At 37.3% G+C, this 24906-nt stretch overlaps 1 protein-coding gene across 6 annotated transcripts in view; it reads right to left on the minus strand.

Annotated features, from left to right (window-relative positions):
* znf462 (zinc finger protein 462) overlaps positions 1 to 14111 on the minus strand; it is a 79645-nt gene extending 65534 nt beyond the window's left edge. For 4 of the 6 annotated variants that reach the window (XM_073935599.1, XM_068215945.2, XM_021468939.3 and 1 more), the window contains exon 1: positions 13948 to 14111. The gene's annotated coding sequence lies outside the window, so the exon portion shown is untranslated. Of the gene's footprint in view, positions 1 to 13451; positions 13892 to 13947 lie in introns of those variants that run through there. The other 2 variants (XM_073935598.1, XM_073935597.1) reach the window with 2 other exon arrangements.
* Between the last annotated feature and the right edge of the window lie 10795 nt (positions 14112 to 24906).

The raw sequence follows: 24906 nt of genomic DNA on the forward strand, positions 1-24906 counted from the left end.
TAAGGAAACCCTAGCAACCAACAACAACACACTAGCAACCAATAAGATCAGTCTAACCACAAACAAGGACATCACAACAACCAACAAGAAAACACTTGTAATTACTTAGCAAAACACCAGGACCCCCCAGTAACCAACCAAACAACAAGACCTCTTGAACAAATAAAAATAGCCTAGCATTGAGCAAGGACACCCTAGCAACCAACTAACAAGGACATCCAAGCAACCAACAAAAACACCCTAGCAAACCAATAAGATCACCCTAGCATCAAACAAGGACACAGTAGGAAGCAACCAACCAACATGAACACCCTAGCAACCTTTATTTGCTGCCAGTGTCCACGTCTGATTAAACATTTAATTTTAGTAAACCCTGACAAAGCCATCATCAGCCTACATAACAACATTGCACTGTTGACACATCGTAAGCAAATCATTACATTTACACAATGTAAAGTATTGGGCCCAATACTGAGCCTTGAGGAACACTAATTTAGTCTAGGGGGTGTGATTTTAACTTGAGGTGCAAGAGGTCCCGGGTTCATGTCCCGGACGAGCCCCCAATTATGTTATGCACCGGAAGCACCACATTACACACATAAAATAAGGCTGACTTTCTCCTTCAGATAAGGGCTACATGCTTTAAAATCAACACTTTGTCCTTTAGAAATGAACATTTAATTTCGGTAATTCTGATGAAACCATGCTATTATGTTTTGTACCTCCATTAACATTTTAATCATGCGTGAAAATGACTGTATCATCAGCATACACAACATTACACTGTTGACACACCATATTTAAATCATTAAATGTACATAGTACAGAGTATTGGGCCCAATACTGAGCCTTGAGGAAGACCAATTTGGTCTAGGTATATGATTCTCACTTGGAGTGCGAGAGGTCCCAGGTTCATATCCCGGACGAGCCCCCAATAATGTTACGTAGTGGAAGCACCACATTACACACATAAAATAAAGATGACTTTCTCCTTCTGATCACACTTTGTCCTTTAGAGATAAACATTTAATTTAGGGTAATCCTGATAAAGCCACGCTATTATTTTTGTAACCTCGTTAACATTTTAACCATGCGTGAAAATGACTATCATCAGCATACACAACAATATTACACTGTTGACACACCATATTTAAATTATTAAATGTACACAATGAAGAGTATGGGGCCCAATACTCAGCCTTGAGGAACACTGGTTTAGTCTAGGAGTATGATTCTCACTTAGGGTATGGGTACATATCCCGGACGAGCCCCCAATCATGTTACTTAGCAGCAGCATCAGGATACACACATAAAATAAGGATGACTATTTCCTTCTGATAAGGGCTACATGCTTTAAATCAACACTTTGTCCTGTAGAGAAAATTTAATTTGAGGTAATCCTGATAAAGCCACGCTATTATTATTGTAACCTCGTTAACATTAACCATGCGTGAAAATGACTGTATCATCAGCATTCACAACAATATTACACTGTTGACACATTGTAAGTAAATCATTAAATTTACACACTGAAGAGTATTGGGCACAATACTGAGCTTTAAGGAACACCTGTTTAGTCTAGGAGTATGATTCTCACTTAGGGCATGGGTACATATCCCGGACGAGCCCCCAATTATGTTACATAGCAGCAGCATCACGATACGCACATAAAATAAGGATGACTTTCTCCTTCTGATAAGGGCTACATGCTTTAAATCAACACTTTGTCCTTTAGAGATGAACATTTAATTTTAGGTAATCCTGATAAAGCCACGCTATTATTTATTGTAACCCGTTAACATTTTAACCATGCGTAAAAGCCTACATAACAACATTACACAGTTGACACATCGCAAGTAAATCATTCGATTTACACAATGAAGAGTATTGGGCCCAATACTGAGCTTTGAGGAACATTGGTTTAGTCTAGGTGTATGATTCTCATATAAGGTGCGAGAGGTCCGATGCTCATACCCCGGACGAGCCCCCAATTATGTTACGTAGTGGAAACACCACACTATGCACATAAAATAAGGAAGACCCTCTCTTTCTTATAAGAGCTACATGCTTTAAATCAACACTTTCTCTTTTATAGATGAACATTTAATTTTAGGTAATCCTGATAAAGCCACGCTATTATTATGGTTATCTCGTTAACATTTTAAACATGCGTGAAAATGACTGTATCATCAGCATACATAACAATATTGCACTGTTGACACATCATAAGTAAATCGTTAAATTTACACACTGAAGAGTATGGGGCCCAAAACTGAGTTTTGAGGAACACCGGTTTGGTCTAGGGGTATGAATCTCGCTTGAGGTGCGAGAGTTTCTGGCTTCGTATCCCGGACGAGCCCCCAATTAGGTCACATAGCGGAAGCCCCACATTACACACATAGAATAAAGATGACTTTCTATTTCCTGCTCCCTAAGCACACGTGCACAGGCCAAGTTTTCAAAAGGGTTAAAAATGTATTAAACATAAATATATATCAGTCAAAAACCAAGCTTGCAATGGAACTAAAGGCCAAAACAAAAAACAAGACAAGTTACGCTAACTAATTTTAAGCGCCTCTTACCTAAAACTGATAAAAGGAAAAAATAAAGATTTTAAACAAAACTAAAATTTTAATCTCGTTAACTACCCAATAAACAAGAGAAAAGAACCACTGTGGTCATTGCGTTTATGATTACTTGTGTAAAGGTAGAAGGAAAGGACTCAATTAAATTTAAGAACTTTGTAGAAAAATTGCAATTTAATAATAAGCACAACAAGCATGATCACGTAGCATGTTTCGCAAATATCCACAAATATATGAATGGTATTTTATGCTTTAGAAAACACATCTTTAAAAATGCACATCTTTAACTTGAGGGTCTGTTTCTAATGTCCAGCAGAACATTATGTAACTCACAGCTCCTTCAGATAAGGGCTTCAAAAATAGTTCTGGAGAGAATACTCTTCTCATCTGTGTGTGTGCGCGCATATGTGTGTGTGTGAGAGGCCAATGCATCATGTCAAGAAAGCGTCCACTGGAGCATTTGAATTGGCTTTTGTGTGTGTTTTCTCCCTGCCTGAGGAACAGCTCCAAACTTCAGCGCTTCTGTGAGTTTCTGCCTCCGCAGCCGTCGCTCTGAAAGGTCCATTTTGTGTCTCGGATCACTCGACCATCAAAATGGAAGCGGCCTGGAAATGCAGCGTCCTTTAAAAACACTCGGAGACGCAGAGCAGATCTTTAAATCATCACGTCTGCAGATGCAGGAGAAACATCTGAGACGGAAACCCAAGCTGGACAAAGAGGCGATTTAGGTGATGCCTCCAGACGCTCTTATTAATAACACAAGCATCCTTTGACATTCAGAATTATTCAAATTAAATCATCACATTACTCCGCACACAAACACACACACACACTCACGCAGATGTGGCCTTCGATCCATCAGATGCACAGAACGCATCAGAGATTAAATAAAACCCAAACTTTTGATCCTGGACCACAAAACCAGTCAGAAATTAATGTAAATTTTAGAAAATTAGGATTTATGCACTATATATTAGACCTGCACAATATTCAAAAATATGGGATATCATTGTTAAGTATTGCGATAACCAGGGACGATTTTAGGATTCTTATAGATTTTTATTTTAGGGCAGCTCAGCTCCTTATACGGTAAAAAAAAATGTATATAAATACACACACACACACACACATATATATACACACACATACATATATATATATATATATATATATATATATATATATATATATATATATATATATATATATATATATATATGTGTGTGTGTGTGTGTATTTATATACATTTTTGTATGTATTATATCATTTTTTAACCGTATAAGGAGCTGAGCTGCCCTAAAATAAAAATCTATAAATATAATAAATATAACACAAGGAGAACATGCAAACTCCACACAGATGTAATAACATGTTTAAATATACATTGTTTGTTATGATTTGTTTTAGAACTCAATGCAATGTTTGTTATGTAAACTTTATTACAAAATAAAAGACTTAAAAGCAGCTCTAGTCTAAAATTCTTCTCTAAACATAATAAAATAAAAAAATATAATAATAATAATAATAATTAATAAATACAAATAATAATGTAAAAATGTACATAATATCATTAATAATAAATAATGTAAAAGTAAAACTTTAAAAATAATAAATTAAAATATTAATAATAAGATTAAAAAATTCTATAAATATGTAAAAAATAAATAAATAAATAATTAAAATAATAATAATAATAATAATAATAATAAAAATAAATGTAAAACTTAAATGAAAATAACAATAATAATAAAGTAATAATAAAATTAAATAATAGGTGGAAATAAGAAGATAAAAGATAAAAAATAAAAATAAATGTAAAAAAAATTATTAAAATAACAACGATAATAATAATAAATTAAAATAATAATAATAAATTAAGCAATAATTAATAATAAAGTTAATAAATAGTTATAATTAAATAAATATTCACATACAACATGAGTTTCTTAACCCAACAGCTGTTATTATCTGAACCCTAGTGTGCATCTCACCCACTACATAGGGAGTGACTGAAGAGCTCTACACCTCAAGTGAGACTTCAGTAAACAATTTCAACACATCATTCAACTAACAAAACTATAAATCAAACACAGCAGCACACTAATTTATGACAGAACTGTTGACTTGTGTCTGTTAATATGTGCTCAGTTCCCTGTATGCGTGTCCATACTGCTGATACTGGGATGTAAACAACAGCAAGAATTAAACACGTACCTGATATTTTTATCTCACTGACTATATAGGGAGCGACTAAAGAGCACTACATTTGAAGTGAGATTTAAAGTATATATATGTCTATGAGTGTAGACAGACAGGCTAAAGACTGTAATATTTAACTCTTTTTCCCAACAATAAACACTAGCAATACTCGAATGTAAAAAAAACAGCATGTATTAACAAGTTAGTGTACTAATAAATATATTTGGCCTATTTATACTGTCCTAACCACAGAAAACAACTGCTAAATCCTATAAAGAAGGGATTATTAGGTAGATTATGTTAACAAACTGAATTTAACAGGTTGCTATACACACGTAAGCAGCATTAATAAAGATATTAGTCTAATACTTGAGTGTAAATGATCTGGAAATCTGAATATCCTTCTTCAGTTTCACCCTTTGCTAGTTTTTTTCTTTCTTTAGCTTAACATTTGCCGATCTATAATAGTCTAAATGCATTTTCTCATTAGTACAGACCAAAAACACAACAATAATTGATTGTTTTCACCAGCATTGATTAATAAAATAGTCAACCTGCAGTGAGTTCAGGGGCTTTCTTTACATTCTGTGCCTCCAATATGGCCGCCTGTTCATGCATCATGAAAACACTCAATAGTTTTATGTAAAAATCAAGAAAAACCCAGTAATTTTAGCTCATTTTTGAAGTCTTTATATAGGGACATTATTTACACTGTTTAACCTGACCCTCAATGGTTCAGCATTAAAAATAAATCATGTCTTTGTGTGCATTCATTCATTTTCTGTGTTCAACAGGATAAAGAGACAATAAATGACGTGCAGTAAGAGATTTGATGCATATAACCCAGCTACAAAACTTCACAACATCATCATAAATTGATAGAGAAATGCTATTTTAATGCATAATAAAAATCATCACGATTTTAAACACTAGTGAACCGCAAAAACACAAACCAACACTAATAAACAGCACGAAAAGCATATAACCCAGCTCCAACACTTCACATCAGCCTCCAGATGAAAACACTACAGCTCTATCACTGACTGAAAAACATGCGAGTGTACATACACAATGTTAAACCTAAATCTCATTAAAAACATACAAAACGTGGAGCGTTCCAAAATGGGTCAAACATGAACAAACATTGATTAGGTTTATTGATATTGACCCAACATTGAGTTAAAACACCCCAGCATTTTTGATACTAAAATATAGCACTTTACACATATATAGGTATTTTATACTCTCATGCGGAAGGTCGCCGGTTCGATCCCAGCTCGGAGCGGGTTGGGTGTTGTACCGCTCCGAGCTGGGATCGAACCGGCGACCTTCCGCATGAGAGTCGGTTGCTCTAACAAGGAGCCTAAAGACCATGGCCTCTAGCATCTGTCGCTAGAGCACCTTTAGAGGTCAGAGGAGTGAGGTTTACCTGCACAGCACACACTAGCAGGCCTCCATTATACACACACATATATATATATATATATATATATATATATATATATATATATATATATATATATATATATAAAATCGAGTTACAATCATACTTAATAACAGATAAATGCATTTCAATTACTTAAATGTTCCATAATAAACATAAATATAAGCAATATAATAATAAGTTTATACATTAGTTTGACCACAAAAACACACACTACTAAACTCAGCCATGTTAAATGCTAATAAACAGCATATAATGCATATAATCCAGCTCCAAACTAAACATCCAGATGAAAACACAACAGCTCCACCAAACTGACTGGAAAAGATGAGCGTTCACATACATTATTAAACATAAATCACATCAAAAACACCCCAAAGGTGGAGCATTTCAATATTTATTGGGTCAAATTTAGCCATCCATATTTGACCAAACATTGAGTTAAAACAGGCCAGCATTTTTGATACTGAACTGTAATACTATTAAAACATATAATTGAGTTGCAATCACACTTGCTAACAGAAACAAATGCACTTTAATCGCTTAAATGTTCCATAATAAAATAAATATAACCAATATAATAACAATGCTATACACTAGTTTCACAGCAAACACACACACACACCACTACACTCAGCCATGCTAAACGTTAATAAACAGCATATAATGCATATAACCCAGCTGCAACATCCAAAATTTGATCTCTGGAGTTTTTTCCCATGTAGATTGTGTCAAAGCAGCTTAACAGATGAAGTTCTGGTAAATTATACGAGTTTTCATACATTTATCTAAACATAAATCTCATTAAAAGCACCCAAAAAGTGGAGCATTTCAAAATGTGTTGGGTCAAACATGGACAAAACACAACAACATGGAGGTAACTTTTCCAATTAAGCTTAAAATACATGTTTTAACCCATGCAATGGTTAGGTTTGTCCATATTTGACATTGAGTAAAACAACCCAGCAGTTTTAGTGTATTAAATCTCATTATGATTTACTGAAGTAGAACACTAATAAAAATAAATATTGAATTGCAAATCACACTTGCTACCAGACAAAATGCTATTTAATTACTTACAAAATCCATAATAAAAGAAAAATCAGAATGTTGTTCACTAGTGAAGAGACGTTTGACAGCAAAAACCCACACTACAGTATTACAAGCTCATCAATTTTTAAATATAAATATACATTTCATTAAAAGCAGCCAAAAAGTTGAGCATTTCAAAACGTGTTGGGTTAAATATGGAAAAACAATGGGTAGGTGCATCCACATTTGACCCAAAACGGAGTTAAAATCACCCAAAATGTTTAGTGCATTATATCAACAACTAATAATGGAGTTGCAATGACACATGCCACCAGAAAATGCTATTTAATAGCATAATAAAATCATCACAATTTTACTGCAAAACCCACACTACTATACCCAACAACACAATCAAACTGACTGTAAGAGTGTTCATAATTTAAACATAAATATCACTCAATAGTTGGGTCAAATATGGACAACCAATGATTAGGTTTGTCTTAGCATTAAGACACTACAGCTCCATTAAACTGACTGCACTGCGTTTTCATTCATTTTTAAACATAAATATCATTAAAAGCGCTCAAAAGGGGGAGAAACAATGCTAAAGTTCCTCCATATTTGTAAATATATAACATAAAACGGAGTTGCAATCACTCTTGCTCCCAGAAAATGCAAATTAACTGCATATTAAAATAATCACGATTATATTAGTGAACAGCAGTTTCACAGCAAAATCACACACACGACCATACTCAACTCTAATAAACAGCATTTAATGCATATAACCCAGCTCCAAATCTGAACATCAACATCCAGATGAAAACTCTACCGCTCCATCACTGACTGAAAAAGCTGTAGAGCAGTTATATATATATATATATATATATATATATATATATATATATATATTTATTATAATTTTTTTAAACAGAAATCTTAGTTAAAACACTCAATAAGTTGAGCATTTCATAATGTGTTGGGTCAAATATGGACAAACAACGGCTAGGTTTGTTCATGTTTGACCCGACACGGAGTTAAAACAAGCCAGCTTTCTTAAGTGCATTAAATGTTATTATGATTTACTGAAATAACAATAAAAAATACAATTGACCAGCAAATCACAACAAAAACACACACTACTATACTCAACCGTACTAATAAACAGCGTATAACCCAGCTCTAAACTATACAACCAGATGAAAACACTACAGCTCTACCAAACTGACTGAACAACAGGAGCGTTTTCATACATTTTAAAACATAAATCTCATCAAAAACACACAGAAAGTGGAGAATTTCAATATTCTTTGGGTCAAATATGGACAAACAATGGTTAGGTTTGTATTAGCATGACAATAGCAGCTCTACCAAACTAACTGTAAAAGCTGTAGTGCATTTCCTATATATTTTTAAAACCTAAAACTCATTAAAAGCACCCAAAAAGTGGAGTGTTTCAAATGTATTAGGTCAAATATGGACAAACAATGAATAGGTTTGTTCATGTTTGACCCAACACGGAGTTAAACAGGACAGCTTTCTTTAGTGTATTAAATATCAATATGATTTACTGAAATATAACATGTAAATGTAAAATACAACTGAACTGCAATCACATTTGAACAGAAGCTTCACGCAAAAACACACACTCAACCGTATTAAACGCTAATAAACGGCATACAACCCAGCTCTAAATTAAACATCCAGATGAAAACACTACAGCTCTACCAAACTGACTGGAAAAGATGAGCGTTTACATATTATTAAATATAAATCCCATTAAAAACACCGAAAAAAAGTGGAGCATTTCAAAATGTTTTGGTTCAGATATGTACTAACAATGATTAGCATGACAATAACAGCTCTATCAAACTAACTGTAAAAGCTGTAGTGCATTTTCATATATTTATAAACATAAATCTCATTAAAAACACCCGATAGGCTGAGCTTTTCTAAATGTGTTGGGTCATATAGGGATAAACTACGGCTAGGTTTGTTCATGTTTGACCCAATACATAAGGCCACTTAATATAAAGTGGGACCTAACTACGATGTACTTACATCCAAAAATAAATACAATGTACTTACTGTTTTTATAATGTATTTGAGAACACTTGTGGTGCTTTTGAGTTGGGATAGAGGTTGGGTTATGGACAGGTTTGGTGGCATGGGTAGGTTTAAGGGTGGGTTAAGGTGTAAGGGATGGTCAACAGTGTATTTACAAATGTAATTACAGAAGTTAATTACAGATGTAATTACATACATGTATTTAATCAAGCATAAGTACACAGTAAATACATGTATTTACACAATAAGTACATTGTAACAAACTATTACTTCCTATGTAAGTACATATTAGTTAAGGCCACTTAATATAAAGTGGGACCCAGAACTCAAACAAACCTGTTTTCTTTAGTGTATTAAATATGATTTACTGAAATATAACAATAATAAACAATACAATTGGCCTGCAAATCCCACATGAACAGCAGTTTCACAGCTAAAACACACACTAGTACTATACGCAACGCTAATAAACAGCATATAACCCAGCTCTAAACTAAACATCCAGATCAAAACACTACAGCTCTACCAAACTGACTGGACAAGATGAGTTTACACACGTTTAAACAATAATATCAATAAAAACACCTAAAAAGTAGAGCGTTTCAAAATGTAATGGGTCAAATATGGTTAGGTTTGTCCATATTTGACCAAACATTGAGTGAAAAATACCCAGCATTATTCATACTGAAATTTAACACTAAAATCTATATATAATTGAGTTGCAATCACATTTGATAACAGTACATGCATTTTAATTGCTTACATGTTCCATAATAAAAATAAATATAACCAATATAATAATAATTGTATACACTAGCTTCACCACAAACACACACTACTACACTGAGCCATGCTAAAGACTAATAATCAGCATATAATGCATATAACCCAGCTCCAAAAAAACAGCCAAATCAAAACAATACAGCTCCACCAAACTGACTGGAAAAGATGAGAGTTTACATACATTATTAAACCTAAATCAAAAGCACCCAAAACGTGGAGCGTTTCAAAAGTTATTTGGTCCAAAATGGACAAACTTTACCATGAGCAATTCCAGCGTTATGGATGTGACATTTGCAGTAAAAACTCAAAACATAATTTCACACAGAAAGTATATGTTGACATTATATCGAAACTTCTGTTTATATTTTCCAAAACAGCTCACCACAGAGTTCTGGGAGCAGAAAAATATCAATATGTAAACATGTTTTATATTTTAAATTAGGAAAATAAACATGCGTTATGGATGTGACAAAAAAAGTTTGCGAATTTACAGTGGACAACAGATTATTTAGAAATTCTGACAGTTAAACTGCACAACCCAAGAGACACAATGCTCATCTAATAGGTATGAGTCGGCTCACTATCGAATTAAAATGATTGATTTCATTTTATTTGACATTTTTGCATTTATGAAGAAAAAGTGTCGTTATGGATGTGACACATTTCCGTTATGGATGTGACAGCTGTGAAATTGCCACTTGTGTGATTTTGGCAAATTAAATATAAAATTAAAAATCTAAAATTAAATATATATATCGTTTGAAATACTGACAGATACATTTACGAGTATTTTTAAAGTACTGTAAAAAACTTGCTAACACAAAAAATGTAGAAACGGTTTCTCTATTTTGGTGAAAACTAAATTATTTTTTATGGCAAGGTTGACATTTGCATGGAATTGCCCCCATCCATATTTGACCCAATATTGAGTTAAATCAGCCCAGCGTTTTTGATACTGAAATTTAGCACTAAAATCTATATATAATCAAGTTGTAATCACACTTAATAACTGACAAATGCTATTTAATTGCTTACGTTCTATAATAAAAATGAATATAACCAATATAATAACACATGTATACACTAGTTTCACAACAATGGACACATACTTCTACACTCAGCCATGCTAAAGACTAATAAGCAGCATATAACCTAGCTACAAAGTCCCACAGATATATCCAGATGAAAACACTACAGCTCATTAATTATTAAACAAAATATATTCAAAGCAGAAAAAAGTGGAGTGTTTAAAATTTTGATGGGTCAAATATAGACAAACAATGGTTAAGTTTGTCCAAATTCGATTCAACATTGAGTTAAAACAGGCCAGCATTTTTATACTGAGATTTAATACTAATAAAAATATAATTGAGTTGCAATCACACTTGATAACAGATAAATGCACTTTAATTGCTTAAATGTTCCATAATAAAAATAAATATAACCAATATAATAATAATAATTGTAAACACTAGCTTCACCACAAACACACACTACTACACTGAGCCATGCTAAAGACTAATAAACAGCATATAATGCATATAATCCAGCTCCAAACTAAACATCCAGATGAAAACACTACAGCTCCACCAAACTGACTGGAAAAGATGAGTTTACATACATTATTAAACCTAAATCTAAGTTTACACCCAATAAGTGGAGCGTTTCAAAACACAATAAGTCAAATACGGAAAAACAATGGTTAAGTCTGTCCATATTTGACCCAACATTGAGTTAAAACAGCCCAGCGTTTTTTATACTGAGATTTAATTCTAATAAAAATATAATTGAGTTGCAATCACATTTGATAACTGATAAGTGCATTTTAATTGTTTAAATGTTCTATAATAAAAATAAATAACCAATATAATAATAATGCTATACACTAGTTTCACAGCAAACACACACACTGAAGAGTGTTGCATGCAGAACTGTTGCAATTTGTTTGTGTTGAATTTAAACAAACAAATTAAGTTTAGTAATGTTCAACTTAATTTGTTTGTTTAAATTCAGCCCAAATAAATTGTTTATAACCTCTTAATGTAAAGAAATTGAGTAAATCCAAGGAATCATCTTTGAATATTTTTTTTCAGTGTACACTCAGCCATGCTAAATGCTAATAAACAGCATATAATGCATATAACCCAGCTCCAAACTAAACATCCAGCTGAAAACACAACAGCTCCACCAAACTGACTGGACAAGATGAGCGTTCACATACATAAATCTCATTAAAAACACCCCAAAAGTCAAGCATTTCAATATTCTTTGGGTCAAACATGGACAAACAATGGTTAGGTTTGTGTTAGCATGACAATAGCAAACTAACTGCAAAAGCTGTAGTGCATTTTGCTCATATTTAAACACATCTCTCATTAAAAGAGTTCACAGTGCGTCTCCTGCAATGCTTTGGTGTGGATCTTCATGAAAGTGGGTCAGCGGTGAGCTTGGACCATGAGCCATCGCTGTGTGCTCAACAGTTGCATAAGACGGCTTTCAGCTTTTCCAGGTCAGACACTCCAGCAGATCATTAGACTGAAACTGCAGCAGAAACACCACTCAAGGAGATGCCTTTAGAGGAGCTCTGGATATATATACACTGATGCAAATCCACCAGAAGTCATGCATGTGTTTTATTAGAGCCAAACATGAGGAGGAATGTTCTCAGAAACCTCCGAGAACCACCAGACGGAGTCTTAAAACTGCAGTAACCTTCATCTGAGGGAACCTGTTTGCCCTGACATGGGAGACGTGCCACCATTTTGAGCTCCTCTGGCCTGCGTCTGTCGCATTGAGAGTGTGTGTGTGTGTGTGTGTGTGGTGCGCTGTCTTTGTCAGCAGGATTTCACAGTGGCCAGAGCGATTGCAGAAGGACACACACACACACACACACACACACACCAAAAAGCTCTGATGGTGTGCAACACGTCACAACGCATGTCAGATTATTCATCTTAAAATCCAGACAAGAGCAGAAAATCACTTTCACTTCCAAACCAGCAGATCCACACACACACACACACACACACACACACACACACACAGGTGCATAAAGGGAAGTGAATAAACACAACTAAAAAAAGTTGAGCATTGATAAATGCACGGGTTTGGTGATGGACACCAGCATTTGACAACACTGAAATGACTCTGAATGCATGAAATAATAATAATATTATTATTATTAAACATCTCCTAAAATAGTGGAGGATCTGACTGTAGGCCAGCAGTGTTGAAGCTCCCCTCACACACACACACACACACAGACACACTCAACAAACTCTAAGCTCCAGCTAAAGCTTCACAAACATCACGATTTAAGCACACACACGGCCTCAAACTACCAGAGAAGGAGATAAGAGTGCAGCGTAAACGCGAAGCGTGTCGCCGACGCCTCGCTCGCGACGCGTCCAGCTCCATGCAGCGGCCAGCAGGAGAAACTCAACCTTTGTTCTCCAGCGAGACTCCATTTTTATCTGGAGGAACCGTCCGTGTCATTCTACACCTGCGGGGAGCAGCACCTGGAGCCCGGCGCGGGAACAGAAAAACAAGCCGATTTTCATCGCGTCGCCCACATTTGTAGCGCGTCACGTCACGAGAGCGTAGCGCGCGTCGCGTCAGTCTGTCTGGCTGACTAATGGAGCTCCAAATCCGCGCAATGGCTTCCAGCTCGCCGCACAACGCGTCCCTCAAACGCCCTCGAAAGCTCTGGAGGAGCCGCGCGTTTTCTGAAGGATTCCGTGGAGACGCGAGCGCCTGTTACCATGCAGGTCGGCTCTCCATTAGAGAAAAAAACGCGATCGTGAAGCGTCAATATATCTGCTGAAACCGAATACTCACGGCTGGATCCTGGATCTTCTGCGAAGTTGTTCCCGGTCTAGATCTGCAGTATATTCGCCATCTTCGCTGCTCCTTCTTCTTCTTCTTCTCCTCCTCCTCCTTCTTCTTCTTCTTCTTCTTCTTCAGTACGGCAGCTGCAGATGACCTGAGCTCCGGCTGTCTCTGAATAATGAGCAGCCTCAGAGACAAGGAAGACAATCTGCTAAGCAGGCAACACAAAGAAGTTTTGGAGTCTAGCAAGCACCAGAGGGTGCACAAGAGTTTGCGATGAGACAGTGAGACAGGAGGAAGGTCCACAGAGCCGCTCATGACTCCAGCAGTAATGGAGATCAGACATGGAGCCCCTGGCGGCGCTTATGACACGTTATGATGAGCATATGAGCAGACGCGTCATTACCGCTTCATTATAGACCCTCCCGCGCGCGCACACTTCTCCATCACCGAGGAGCAGTCATTACTCTGCGCTCATGTGCTGGAGATCGGCTCCATAAACACACACTCATGGTGGCATTGCTAAATACGTTGTAAGAACGTTTCTCCAACGTTCCTGTAAACATTAAAGGGACAGTTCACCTCAAACTAATTATAATTTACTCACTCTAGTCTCAAACACGTCTGAGTTTCTTCTGTTGAACACAAAGGATGATATATTGAAGAAACCAGTAGCCATTGACTTCCATTGTTTTTCCTACTATTGAAGTCAATGGTTACCGGTTTTAAAATGTGTATTTTTGTTTGTTCAATAGAAAAAGGAAACTCATAAAGGTGTTGAAGCACTCTTGAGGGAGTTAAAAGAACATGCAGTTTCATCTTTATATTTAAAATTAAACAAATAAAAGCTCAGAATAATAAAACTGCTGGCGGTTCATTCTGCAGTGGCGACCCCTGATAAATAAAAGGACTAAGCTGAAGGAATGAATAAAACCTTCTGTGATGTAAAATAAAAATTTTGGTGACATTTAATAGTCTAATAAAGGCCAGATCATTCTGAATTATCTTGTCCAGTTCTGAGAACAGCTCATGAGGTGCTGCAGATCGGCTTCATAAACATGGTGGCAGTTCCGCTGCTTGATAAATACGTTGTAATAATGTTTCTCCAACGTTCCTGTAAACATTAAAGGGACAGTTCACTTAAAACTAAATATGATCTACTCACTCTATAGTCTCAAACTCTGAGTTTTTTCTGTTAAACACAAAGGATGATATATTGAAGAAACCGGTAACTATTGACTTCCATTGTTTTTCCTACTATTGAAGTCAATAGTTACCAGTTTTAAATTTTTGTGTGAATAATAGAAAAAGGAAACTCATTAAGCATTTATGAAAGGATTAATGTGAGTATAAAGACAAATCCCATTTATCTTTTTGTGTTATGGAAACTGCACTGTAAACTGTTCTCTGAATTTCCTGAAGTGAGTAAAATATAAAAATCTCTGCGCTTATGACACGTTTTGATGAGCAGACGCATCATTACTGCTTCATTATACCTCCTATGCTGCAGTTGTCCATCACCGAGGATCATTCATTACTCTGCACTCATGTGCTGCAGATCGGCTCCATAAACACACACTCATGACGGCATTGCTAAATACGTTGTAATAATGTTTCTCTAACGTTGCTGTGAACATTAAAGGGACAGTTTAGTCACAACATTTTTTGTCCTCATTCACTCACTCGTCTCAAATCGGTAACTATTGACTTCCATTGTTTTTCCAAGTAAAGTCAATGGTTACCGGTTTCAAAATGTGTGTTATTTTTTACAGATTAAGCTTTATTATTATTCAACTGTTCCTTTAAAATAACTAAATATCAGAGGAATAAAACCTTCTGTGATGTAAAAATGACATTTCTGTGCCGACATTTTTAAAATCTTATCAAAGCCTGATAATTCTGAATTAATGGAATCATTTGCACCTTCTGTGTGAGTCTGGTTTTTGCTGTAAAATAAGAATATCTTCCTGTAGTATATTGCTTGTTTTAAAGAAAAACTCACTTAATTTCAACTCATTATTTCTGAAAACCGGCAGGACGAGGACTCAGTGGTGTCGCACTGTGGCCTCATATCAAGAAGGTCACTGGTTCGAGTCCCGGCTGGGTCAGTTGGTGTTTCTGTGTGGAGTTTGCATCAACTAAATTGGCCGTAGTGTATGAGTGAGTGTGTGTGTGTGTGTGTGTGTGTGTGTGTTTGTGTGTGTGTGTGTGAGAATGAGTGTGTATGGGTGTTTCCCAGTACTGGGTTGCAGCTGGAAGGGCATCCGCTGTGTAAAACATCTGCTGGAACAGTTGGCGGTTCATTCCGCTGTGGTGACCCCTGACGAATAAAGAGATTAAGCTGAAGGAAAGTGAATAAATGAATGATTGATTTCTTGAAACTAGACGATATGTATTACTTGTCAAAATGCTCCTTGATTTAAGAATCTTTAGATATTTGGACTAGAAACCTAATTTGGATTTCATATAATACCAGCATGCAAAAGCTAAGAAGAAGATAAAGATATCAAGTTGCAGCATTGGATTAATACAAGTAATAATGCCTTAGAAAAACTGTTTAAGGTTGTTCAAACACGTTCAAGCATTCATTCATTCATTCATTCATTCATTCACTCATTTATTAATTAATTAATTAATTTATTTATTTATGTATTTATTTATTTATTTATTATATTTATTTTTTATTATATTTTATTATTTATTAATTATTTAATTATTCAATTTATTTATTTATTTATTTATTGAATTTGTTTTATTTTATTTTGTTTTATTTAATTAAATTTTATGTATTTATTTATTTATTTTGTTATTAAGTTAATTTTATGTTATTTTATGTATTTATGTATTTATTTATTTAATTAATTAATAACATTTTTTAATTTAATTTATGTATTTATTATTATGTATTTTTTATTTTTAAAATTAAATTAAATTAAATTAAATTAAATTAAATTAAATTAAATTAAATTAAATTAAATTAAATTAAATTAAATTTAATTTAATTTAATTTAATTTAATTTAATTTTCATTCATTCATTCATTTTGTCTCAGCTAAATCCCTTTATTCATCAGGGATCGCCACTGCGAAATGAACCACCATCTATTCCAGAATATGTTTAACACAGTGGATGCCCTTCCAGCTGCAACCCACTACTGGGAAACACCCATACACACTCATTCTCTCTCTCTCTCTCTCTCTCTCACACACACACACACACACACATTCATACACTATGGCCAACTTAGTTCACCAATTCCCCTATAGCGCATAGGACTGTGGAGGAAACCAGAGCACCTGGAGGAAACCCACACCAACACGGGGAGAACATGCAAACTCCACACAGAAACACCAACTGACCCAGCCGAGGCTTGAACCAGCGATCACAGGATGGTGAATAATTCTGACTTAAACCATAACTAGATGTGTACATTGCAATATCAATGCTGAAACCGTATATTGTGCAGCCCTGGAGAAGACTCTGAAGATCACTGAACAACATGGTGTTCTCTAGCCCTCTGCGGATCATTGAGAGAGCATTAATCCGCCGTTATCAGGGTATGTGAGTTGATGAAGAATGAACACACATTTATAGACGCTGCTTCATTCTCATTCCCTCTGCATGCGAGACGTTTCTCTGTATTTCTGAAATACACACACTTGTTTTCTCGCGTCGTCTCTCCATCCGCAGACGCTCGACACTGTGCTTAATTACATTCTGAGCTGCTCTTAAACACTAATTCATAAATCATAAGTCAATGAGTCTGAGTGACAGCCAACACCAATAAAGCACGACAGAATCATAAATCATCGACGCGGGATTCGTCTGCTGTGTGTGTGTGTGTGTGTGTGTGTGTTTTTGCAGTGAAAGTCATTAAACATCATAGATATTTGGATTTTACCAAATGCATGCAAAAGCTATGAAGAATATATCAAAAGATATCAAGTTGCAAACTGTTTACGGTACTCCAAAAAAGTTCAGTCAATTATCTATCTATCTATCTATCTATCTATCTATCTATCTATCTATCTATCTATCTATCTATCTATCTATCTATCTATCTATCTATCTATCCATCCATCCATCCATCCATCCATCCATCCATCCATCCATCCATCCATCCATCCATCCATCCATCCATCCATCCATCTATCTATCTATCAATTTATTTATTTAAATAATTTATAATTTTTTGTCTATTTATTTTTTTGTTTATTTATTTAAATTTTTTATTAAGTAATTTTGTCCTTTTATTTTTCATGTATGTATTAATTTAATTTACTTATTTATTTATTTTTTTTTTAAAAAAATTTATTTATGTATATATTTATTAATTTATTTTTTTTGTTTTTATTTTTTAAAATGTATTTTATTTTAATTAATTTAATTTAATTTAACTTTATTTTATTTTATTTTGTATTTATTTATTAATTTATTTTTTTGTTTGTTTTTATTTTTTAAAATGTATTTTATTTTAATTAATTTAATTTAATTTAACTTTATTTTATTTTATTTTGTATTTATTTATTGTGAGTCGAGCATCTGAATGTGTCAGCAGAAATGGAGACTCATCAGAGCAGCAACGTTTCTCCAATCTTCTATTGTCCAGTTTTGGTGAGTCTGTGTGAATTGTAGCCTCAGTTTCCTGTTCTTAGCTGACAGGAGCGGCACCCGGTGTGCTCTTCTGCTGCTGTAGCCCATCCGCCTCAAGGTTGGCCGTGTGCTGATCTGAGATCCAGAATGCGCATATAGAAAATTGTCAATATTATTATTGTAACTGAAGTTACCCCATAAGACTCTTCACTTGATAAAGGTTAAATCATCAGAAAACAGAGTCCAGTGTCTACATGAAGAGAATGAGAGCTGTTAGCGCCGAGTCTCAGATGAGCTGTAAATCTTCATTATCTGCTGGACTTCTCCGCTTTATGTTTCAGGTAAATATTTGGACACAAAGGCAGGTGTAACCGAGCTCTGGCCTTGTGAGGGGATGATGATGACTTACTGTAGTATTTCCCCTCAGGACTCTCAGTTTCACCTCATTAAATGTGTTTCCTCAACAGCAGATCTACAGTACACACATGCAGAGATTACTGTGTTTACACCTGAAGAGCTGCATGGAGACGCATTCAGGACAGTTGCACATAGTGAATTCAACAAACTCTGGGTCACGGAGTAAGACTGGGGTTGACAAAACCACACAAATGAAGCCATCCTGGGTGCGATCAGGGTCAGTGGGTTCACAGTGAGGGATTTACACATTCTCTGTTAACTCTGGCTTTGAGATTAACTCGGGACTGCAGAGGAGATTTGCTGAGTTTGATCTGAGATCTGTGTGGGTCAGCTCTGTTATGGTCTGATCTGAGATCTGTGTGGGTCAGCTCTGTTATGGCCTGATCTGAGATCTGTGTGGGTCAGCTCTGTTATGGCCTGATCTGAGATCTGTGTGGGTCAGCTCTGTTATGGCCTGATCTGAGATCTGTGTGGGTCAGCTCTGTTATGGCCTGATCTGAGATCTGTGTGGGTCAGCTCTGTTATGGCCTGATCTGAGATCTGTGTGGGTCAGCTCTGTTATGGCCTGATCTGAGATCTGTGTGGGTCAGCTCTGTTATGGCCTGATCTGACATCTGTGTGGGTCAGCTCTGTTATGGACTGATCTGACATCTGTGTGGGTCAGCTCTGTTATGGCCTGATCTGAGATCTGTGTGGGTCAGCTCTGTTATGGCCTGATCTGAGATCTGTGTGGGACAGCTCTGTTATGGCCTGATCTGAGATCTGTGTGGGTCAGCTCTGTTATGGACTGATCTGAGCTGTTTTTAGCTGATCTGTGTGGGTCAGATGTTTTAGTTGATCTAAGATCTGTGTGGGTCAGATGGTTTGGGCTGATCTGAGATCTGTGTGGGTCAGATGTTTTAGCTGATCTGAGATCTGTGTGGGTCAGATGTTTTAGCTGATCTGAGATCTGTGTGGGTCAGATGTTTTGGGCTGATCTGAGATCTGTGTGGGTCAGATGTTTCGGCTGATCTGAGATCTGTGTTGGTCAGATGTTTTAGCTGATCTGAGATCTGTGTGAGTCAGATGTTTTAGTTGATCTAAGATCTGTGTGGGTCAGATGTTTTAGCTGATCTGAGATCTGTGTGGGTCAGATGTTTTAGGCTGATCTGAGATCTGTGTGGGTCAGATGTTTCGGCTGATCTGAGATCTGTGTGGGTCAGATGTTTTGGGCTGATCTGAGATCTGTGTGGGTCAGATGTTTTAGGCTGATCTGAGATCTGTGTGGGTCAGATGTTTTGGGCTGATCTGAGATCTGTGTGGGTCAGATGTTTTAGGCTGATCTGAGATCTGTGTGGGTCAGATGTTTTAGTTGATCTAAGATCTGTGTGGGTCAGATGTTTTGGGCTGATCTGAGATCTGTGTGGGTCAGATGTTTTAGGCTGATCTGAGATCTGTGTGGGTCAGATGTTTTAGGTTGATCTGAGATCTGTGTGGGTCAGATGTTTTAGCTGATCTGAGATCTGTGTGGGTCAGATGGTTTGGGCTGATCTGAGATCTGTGTGGGTCAGATGTTTTAGCTGATCTGAGATCTGTGTGGGTCAGATGTTTTAGGCTGATCTGAGATCTGTGTGGGTCAGATGTTTTAGGCTGATCTGAGATCTGTGTGGGTCAGATGTTTTAGCTGATCTGAGATCTGTGTGGGTCAGATGGTTTGGGCTGATCTGAGATCTGTGTGGGTCAGATGTTTTAGCTGATCTGAGATCTGTGTGAGTCAGATGTTTCGGCTGATCTGAGATCTGTGTGGGTCAGATGTTTTAGCTGATCTGAGATCTGTGTGGGTCAGATGGTTTGGGCTGATCTGAGATCTGTGTGGGTTAGATGTTTTAGGCTGATCTGAGATCTGTGTGGGTCAGATGTTTTAGGCTGATCTGAGATCTGTGTGGGTCAGATGTTTTAGCTGATCTGAGATCTGTGTGAGTCAGATGTTTCGGCTGATCTGAGATCTGTGTGGGTCAGATGTTTTAGCTGATCTGAGATCTGTGTGGGTCAGATGTTTTGGGCTGATCTGAGATCTGTGTGGGTCAGATGTTTTAGGCTGATCTGAGATCTGTGTGGGTCAGATGTTTTAGGCTGATCTGAGATCTGTGTGGGTCAGATGTTTTAGCTGATCTGAGATCTGTGTGGGTCAGATGTTTTGGGCTGATCTGAGATCTGTGTGGGTCAGATGTTTCGGCTGATCTGAGATCTGTGTTGGTCAGATGTTTTAGCTGATCTGAGATCTGTGTGAGTCAGATGTTTCGGCTGATCTGAGATCTGTGTGGGTCAGATGTTTTAGCTGATCTGAGATCTGTGTGGGTCAGATGGTTTGGGCTGATCTGAGATCTGTGTGGGTCAGATGTTTTAGCTGATCTGAGATCTGTGTGGGTCAGATGTTTTAGGCTGATCTGAGATCTGTGTGGGTCAGATGTTTTAGGCTGATCTGAGATCTGTGTGGGTCAGATGGTTTGGGCTGATCTGAGATCTGTGTGGGTCAGATGTTTTAGGCTGATCTGAGATCTGTGTGGGTCAGATGTTTTAGCTGATCTGAGATCTGTGTGGGTCAGATGGTTTGGGCTGATCTGAGATCTGTGTGGGTCAGATGTTTTAGCTGATCTGAGATCTGTGTGGGTCAGATGTTTTAGCTGATCTGAGATCTGTGTGGGTCAGATGTTTTAGCTGATCTGAGATCTGTGTGGGTCAGATGTTTTGGCCTGATCCGAGATGTTTCGGCTGATCTGAGATTAGTATGGGTCAGTTGTTTTGGGCTGATCTGAGATCTGTGTTCTTCAGCTCTGTTTGGGCTGATCTGAGTCGGTGCTGCTGTCTCTCAGGAGCTGTTCTGGGATCAGGCTGGCCAGGTGACACACGCTGCTCGACATATGGCCGGCTCGCTAAATCTGATTAATTCGGGAGAGCAGGACAGACTGCACCGGGGAAACCCAGCCAGATTCTCCTCCAGAGCAGCTAAAAACAGACAAACACACGTCAGACGCTCAGATGGTCCTGCTGCGGCTGGTCTGCAGGTTCTGGACTTCAAGAAGACAGAAAATAAGAGCACACGAGGATCCAAATATATTCACTGCACCTCCGTCAGCGCTACATGTGACGCTCACAGTCTTTCAGTGGTCAGATCGATTTACAGGACACACACACACACACACACACACACACACACACACACACACATACACACACACACACACACACACACACTCTCTGTGTGAGAGTCGTTTAATGGAGCGATCTGCTTTTAGATGAAAGCATAGAGCATCTGATCTGACTGAATGAAATGATCCTTCATTTTCAAGTCACAAAATCTGACATGAACTAATACATTTCATTTTACTCTACGTCTAATGTAATGTTAAGTTAGACTGAAACACCAGAGAAATTTGCAGAAAAACAGCACAAACATCTTCAGGTCTCTGTCATAATTGTGTTATAATATTATCATTTATTAAAACACACACTAATCCTACTCTAAAATCAACCCTTAAAGGAAATAATCAGCAATTTTTCATTCTCAAAATACTTAATTCTCTGTCATTTGTGAGCCGTTTTCCTCATGGGGACCAAAAATGTAATGTAAGGTAATAAAAAATCTGGTATTGCTATACTTGTGGGGACATTTACAGTGCATTTGAAAAGTCAAAGTGCTGTCATAAGAGCCTGTTAAACATTTCACTAATGTTATGTACAGTGCATGCGGGATGTATTGATAGCGCTTCACTTATTCTACATTTGTTTATGTTACAGTCTTATTCCAAAATGGATTGATTTCCTCAACATTCTACACACAATCCCCCATAATGACAATGTGAAGAAAGAGTTTTTTAATTGTTGCAAATTTATTAAAATTAAAAAAGCTGATAAATCAGATGTACATCAGTATTCACAGGCTTTGCTCGACACTTTGTTGATGCTCCTTTGGCAGTGATTACAGCCTCAAGTCTTCCTGAATGTGATGCTTGAGCTCTGCACAGCTGTCTTTGGGAATTTCTGCCCGTTCCTCTTTGCAGCACCTCTCAAGCTCTATCAGGTTGGATGGGAAGTGACGGTGTACAGCCGTTTTCTGATCTCTCCAGAGATGTTCAATAGGATTTAGGTCTGGGCTCTGGCTGGGCCACTAAAGCACATTCGCTGTGTTGTTGTTGTGCCGCTCCATTGATATGTTGGCGGTGTGCTTTGGGTCATTGTCCTGCTGGAAGATGAAGCGTCGCCCCAGTCTGAGGTGGAGAGCACTCTTGTGCAGGTCTTCATTCAGGATGTCTCTGTACATCGCTGCATTCATCTTTCCCTCTATCCTGACTAGTCTTCCAGCTCCTGCTGCTGAAACACATCCCCACAGCATGATGCCAACACCACCATGCTTCACTGTAGGGATGCTGTTAGCCTGCTGATGAGCGCCGCCTGCTGTTCTCCAAACGTAACGCCTGGCGTTCACTCCAAACAGTTCAGTTTGAGTCTCATCAGAGCAGAGAGTTTAGTTTCTGATGCTCTGAGAGTCCTTCAGATGCAAACTCCAGGCGGGGAGTGTCTTCCGTCTGCCCGCTCTACCATACAGATGCCTGATTGGTGGATTGCTGCACAGATGGTTGTCCTTCTGTAAGGTTCTCCTCTCTCCACAGAAGAGCGCTGGAGCTCAGACAGAGTGACCATCGGGTTATTGATCACCTGACTGAGGCTCTTCTCCCCCGATCACTCAGCTTAGATGGCCGGCCAGCTCTAGGAAGAGTCCTGGCGGTTAAACATCTTCTACTTACGGATGATGGAGGCCGCTGTGCTCAGTGGAACTTTCAGAGCAGCAGAAATGTTTCTGTAAGCTTCCCCAGCCTTGTGCATCCAGACAACCTTGTCTCTGAGCTCTACAGACAATTCCTTTGTCTTCATGCTTGGTTTGTGCTTTGTCATGCACTGTCAACCCTGCGCCCTTATATAGACAGGTGTAGCCTTTTCAGATCATGTCCATCAGCTGAATTTTGCACAGGTGAACTTCAATGAAGCTGCTGAAACATCTCCAGAACGATCAGAGGAGACAGAATGAACCTGAGCTCCATGTAGAGCTGCACACCAAAGCCTCTGAATACTGATGTGCAAGTGATTTTACAGCTTTTTACTTTTTTAATAAATTTGCAGCAATTTGTAAAAACTCTTTCTTCACATTGTCATTATGGGGGATTGTGTGTAGAATGTTGAGGAAATCAATCAGTTTAATCCATTTTGGAATGAGACAACATAACATGTAACAAGCACTATCAATACCTCCCGGATGCACTGTATATAACATTAGTGAAATGCTGGACAGCATTAGAACAACATCTTCATTCATTCATTTATTCATTCATTCATTTTCTTTTTGGCGTGGTCCCTTTATTAATCCGGGGTCGCCACAGCGGATTGAACCGCCAACTTATCCAGCACGTTTTTACACAGCAGATTGCCCTTAGCATCTCTGGGAAACATCCACACACACTCATTCACATTCACACACACTCATACACTACGGACAATTTAGCCTACCCAATTCACCTGTACCGCATGTGTTTGGACTGTGGGGGAAACCGGAGCACCCGGAGGAAACCCAAGCGAACGCAGGGAGAACATGCAAACTCCACACAGAAACACCAACTGACCCAGCCAAGGCTCGAACATGCGACCCGGCAACCTTCTTGCTGTGAGGAGACAGCACTCCCTACAGCGCCACTGCGTCACCTAGTACAACATCTTACTAAACTTAGTTTTACTCATAAGTTAACATTCTTTGAACATTCTGGAACGCTCCTATGATGTGATTGCTTAAAGTTTACACTCTTTGAACAGTACGAATTACTTTACTTTCAGCAATCACGTCACAAGAGCATTCCAGGAATGTCCACAAAATGTTTTCTCAATGTTATGAGAATGTTTATGAAGTAAAGACACTTCACCAATGCTCCGG

Source organism: Danio rerio, chromosome 21 (genome assembly GCF_049306965.1).
Source record: "Danio rerio strain Tuebingen ecotype United States chromosome 21, GRCz12tu, whole genome shotgun sequence".
Taxonomy (NCBI): Eukaryota; Metazoa; Chordata; class Actinopteri; order Cypriniformes; family Danionidae; genus Danio; species Danio rerio.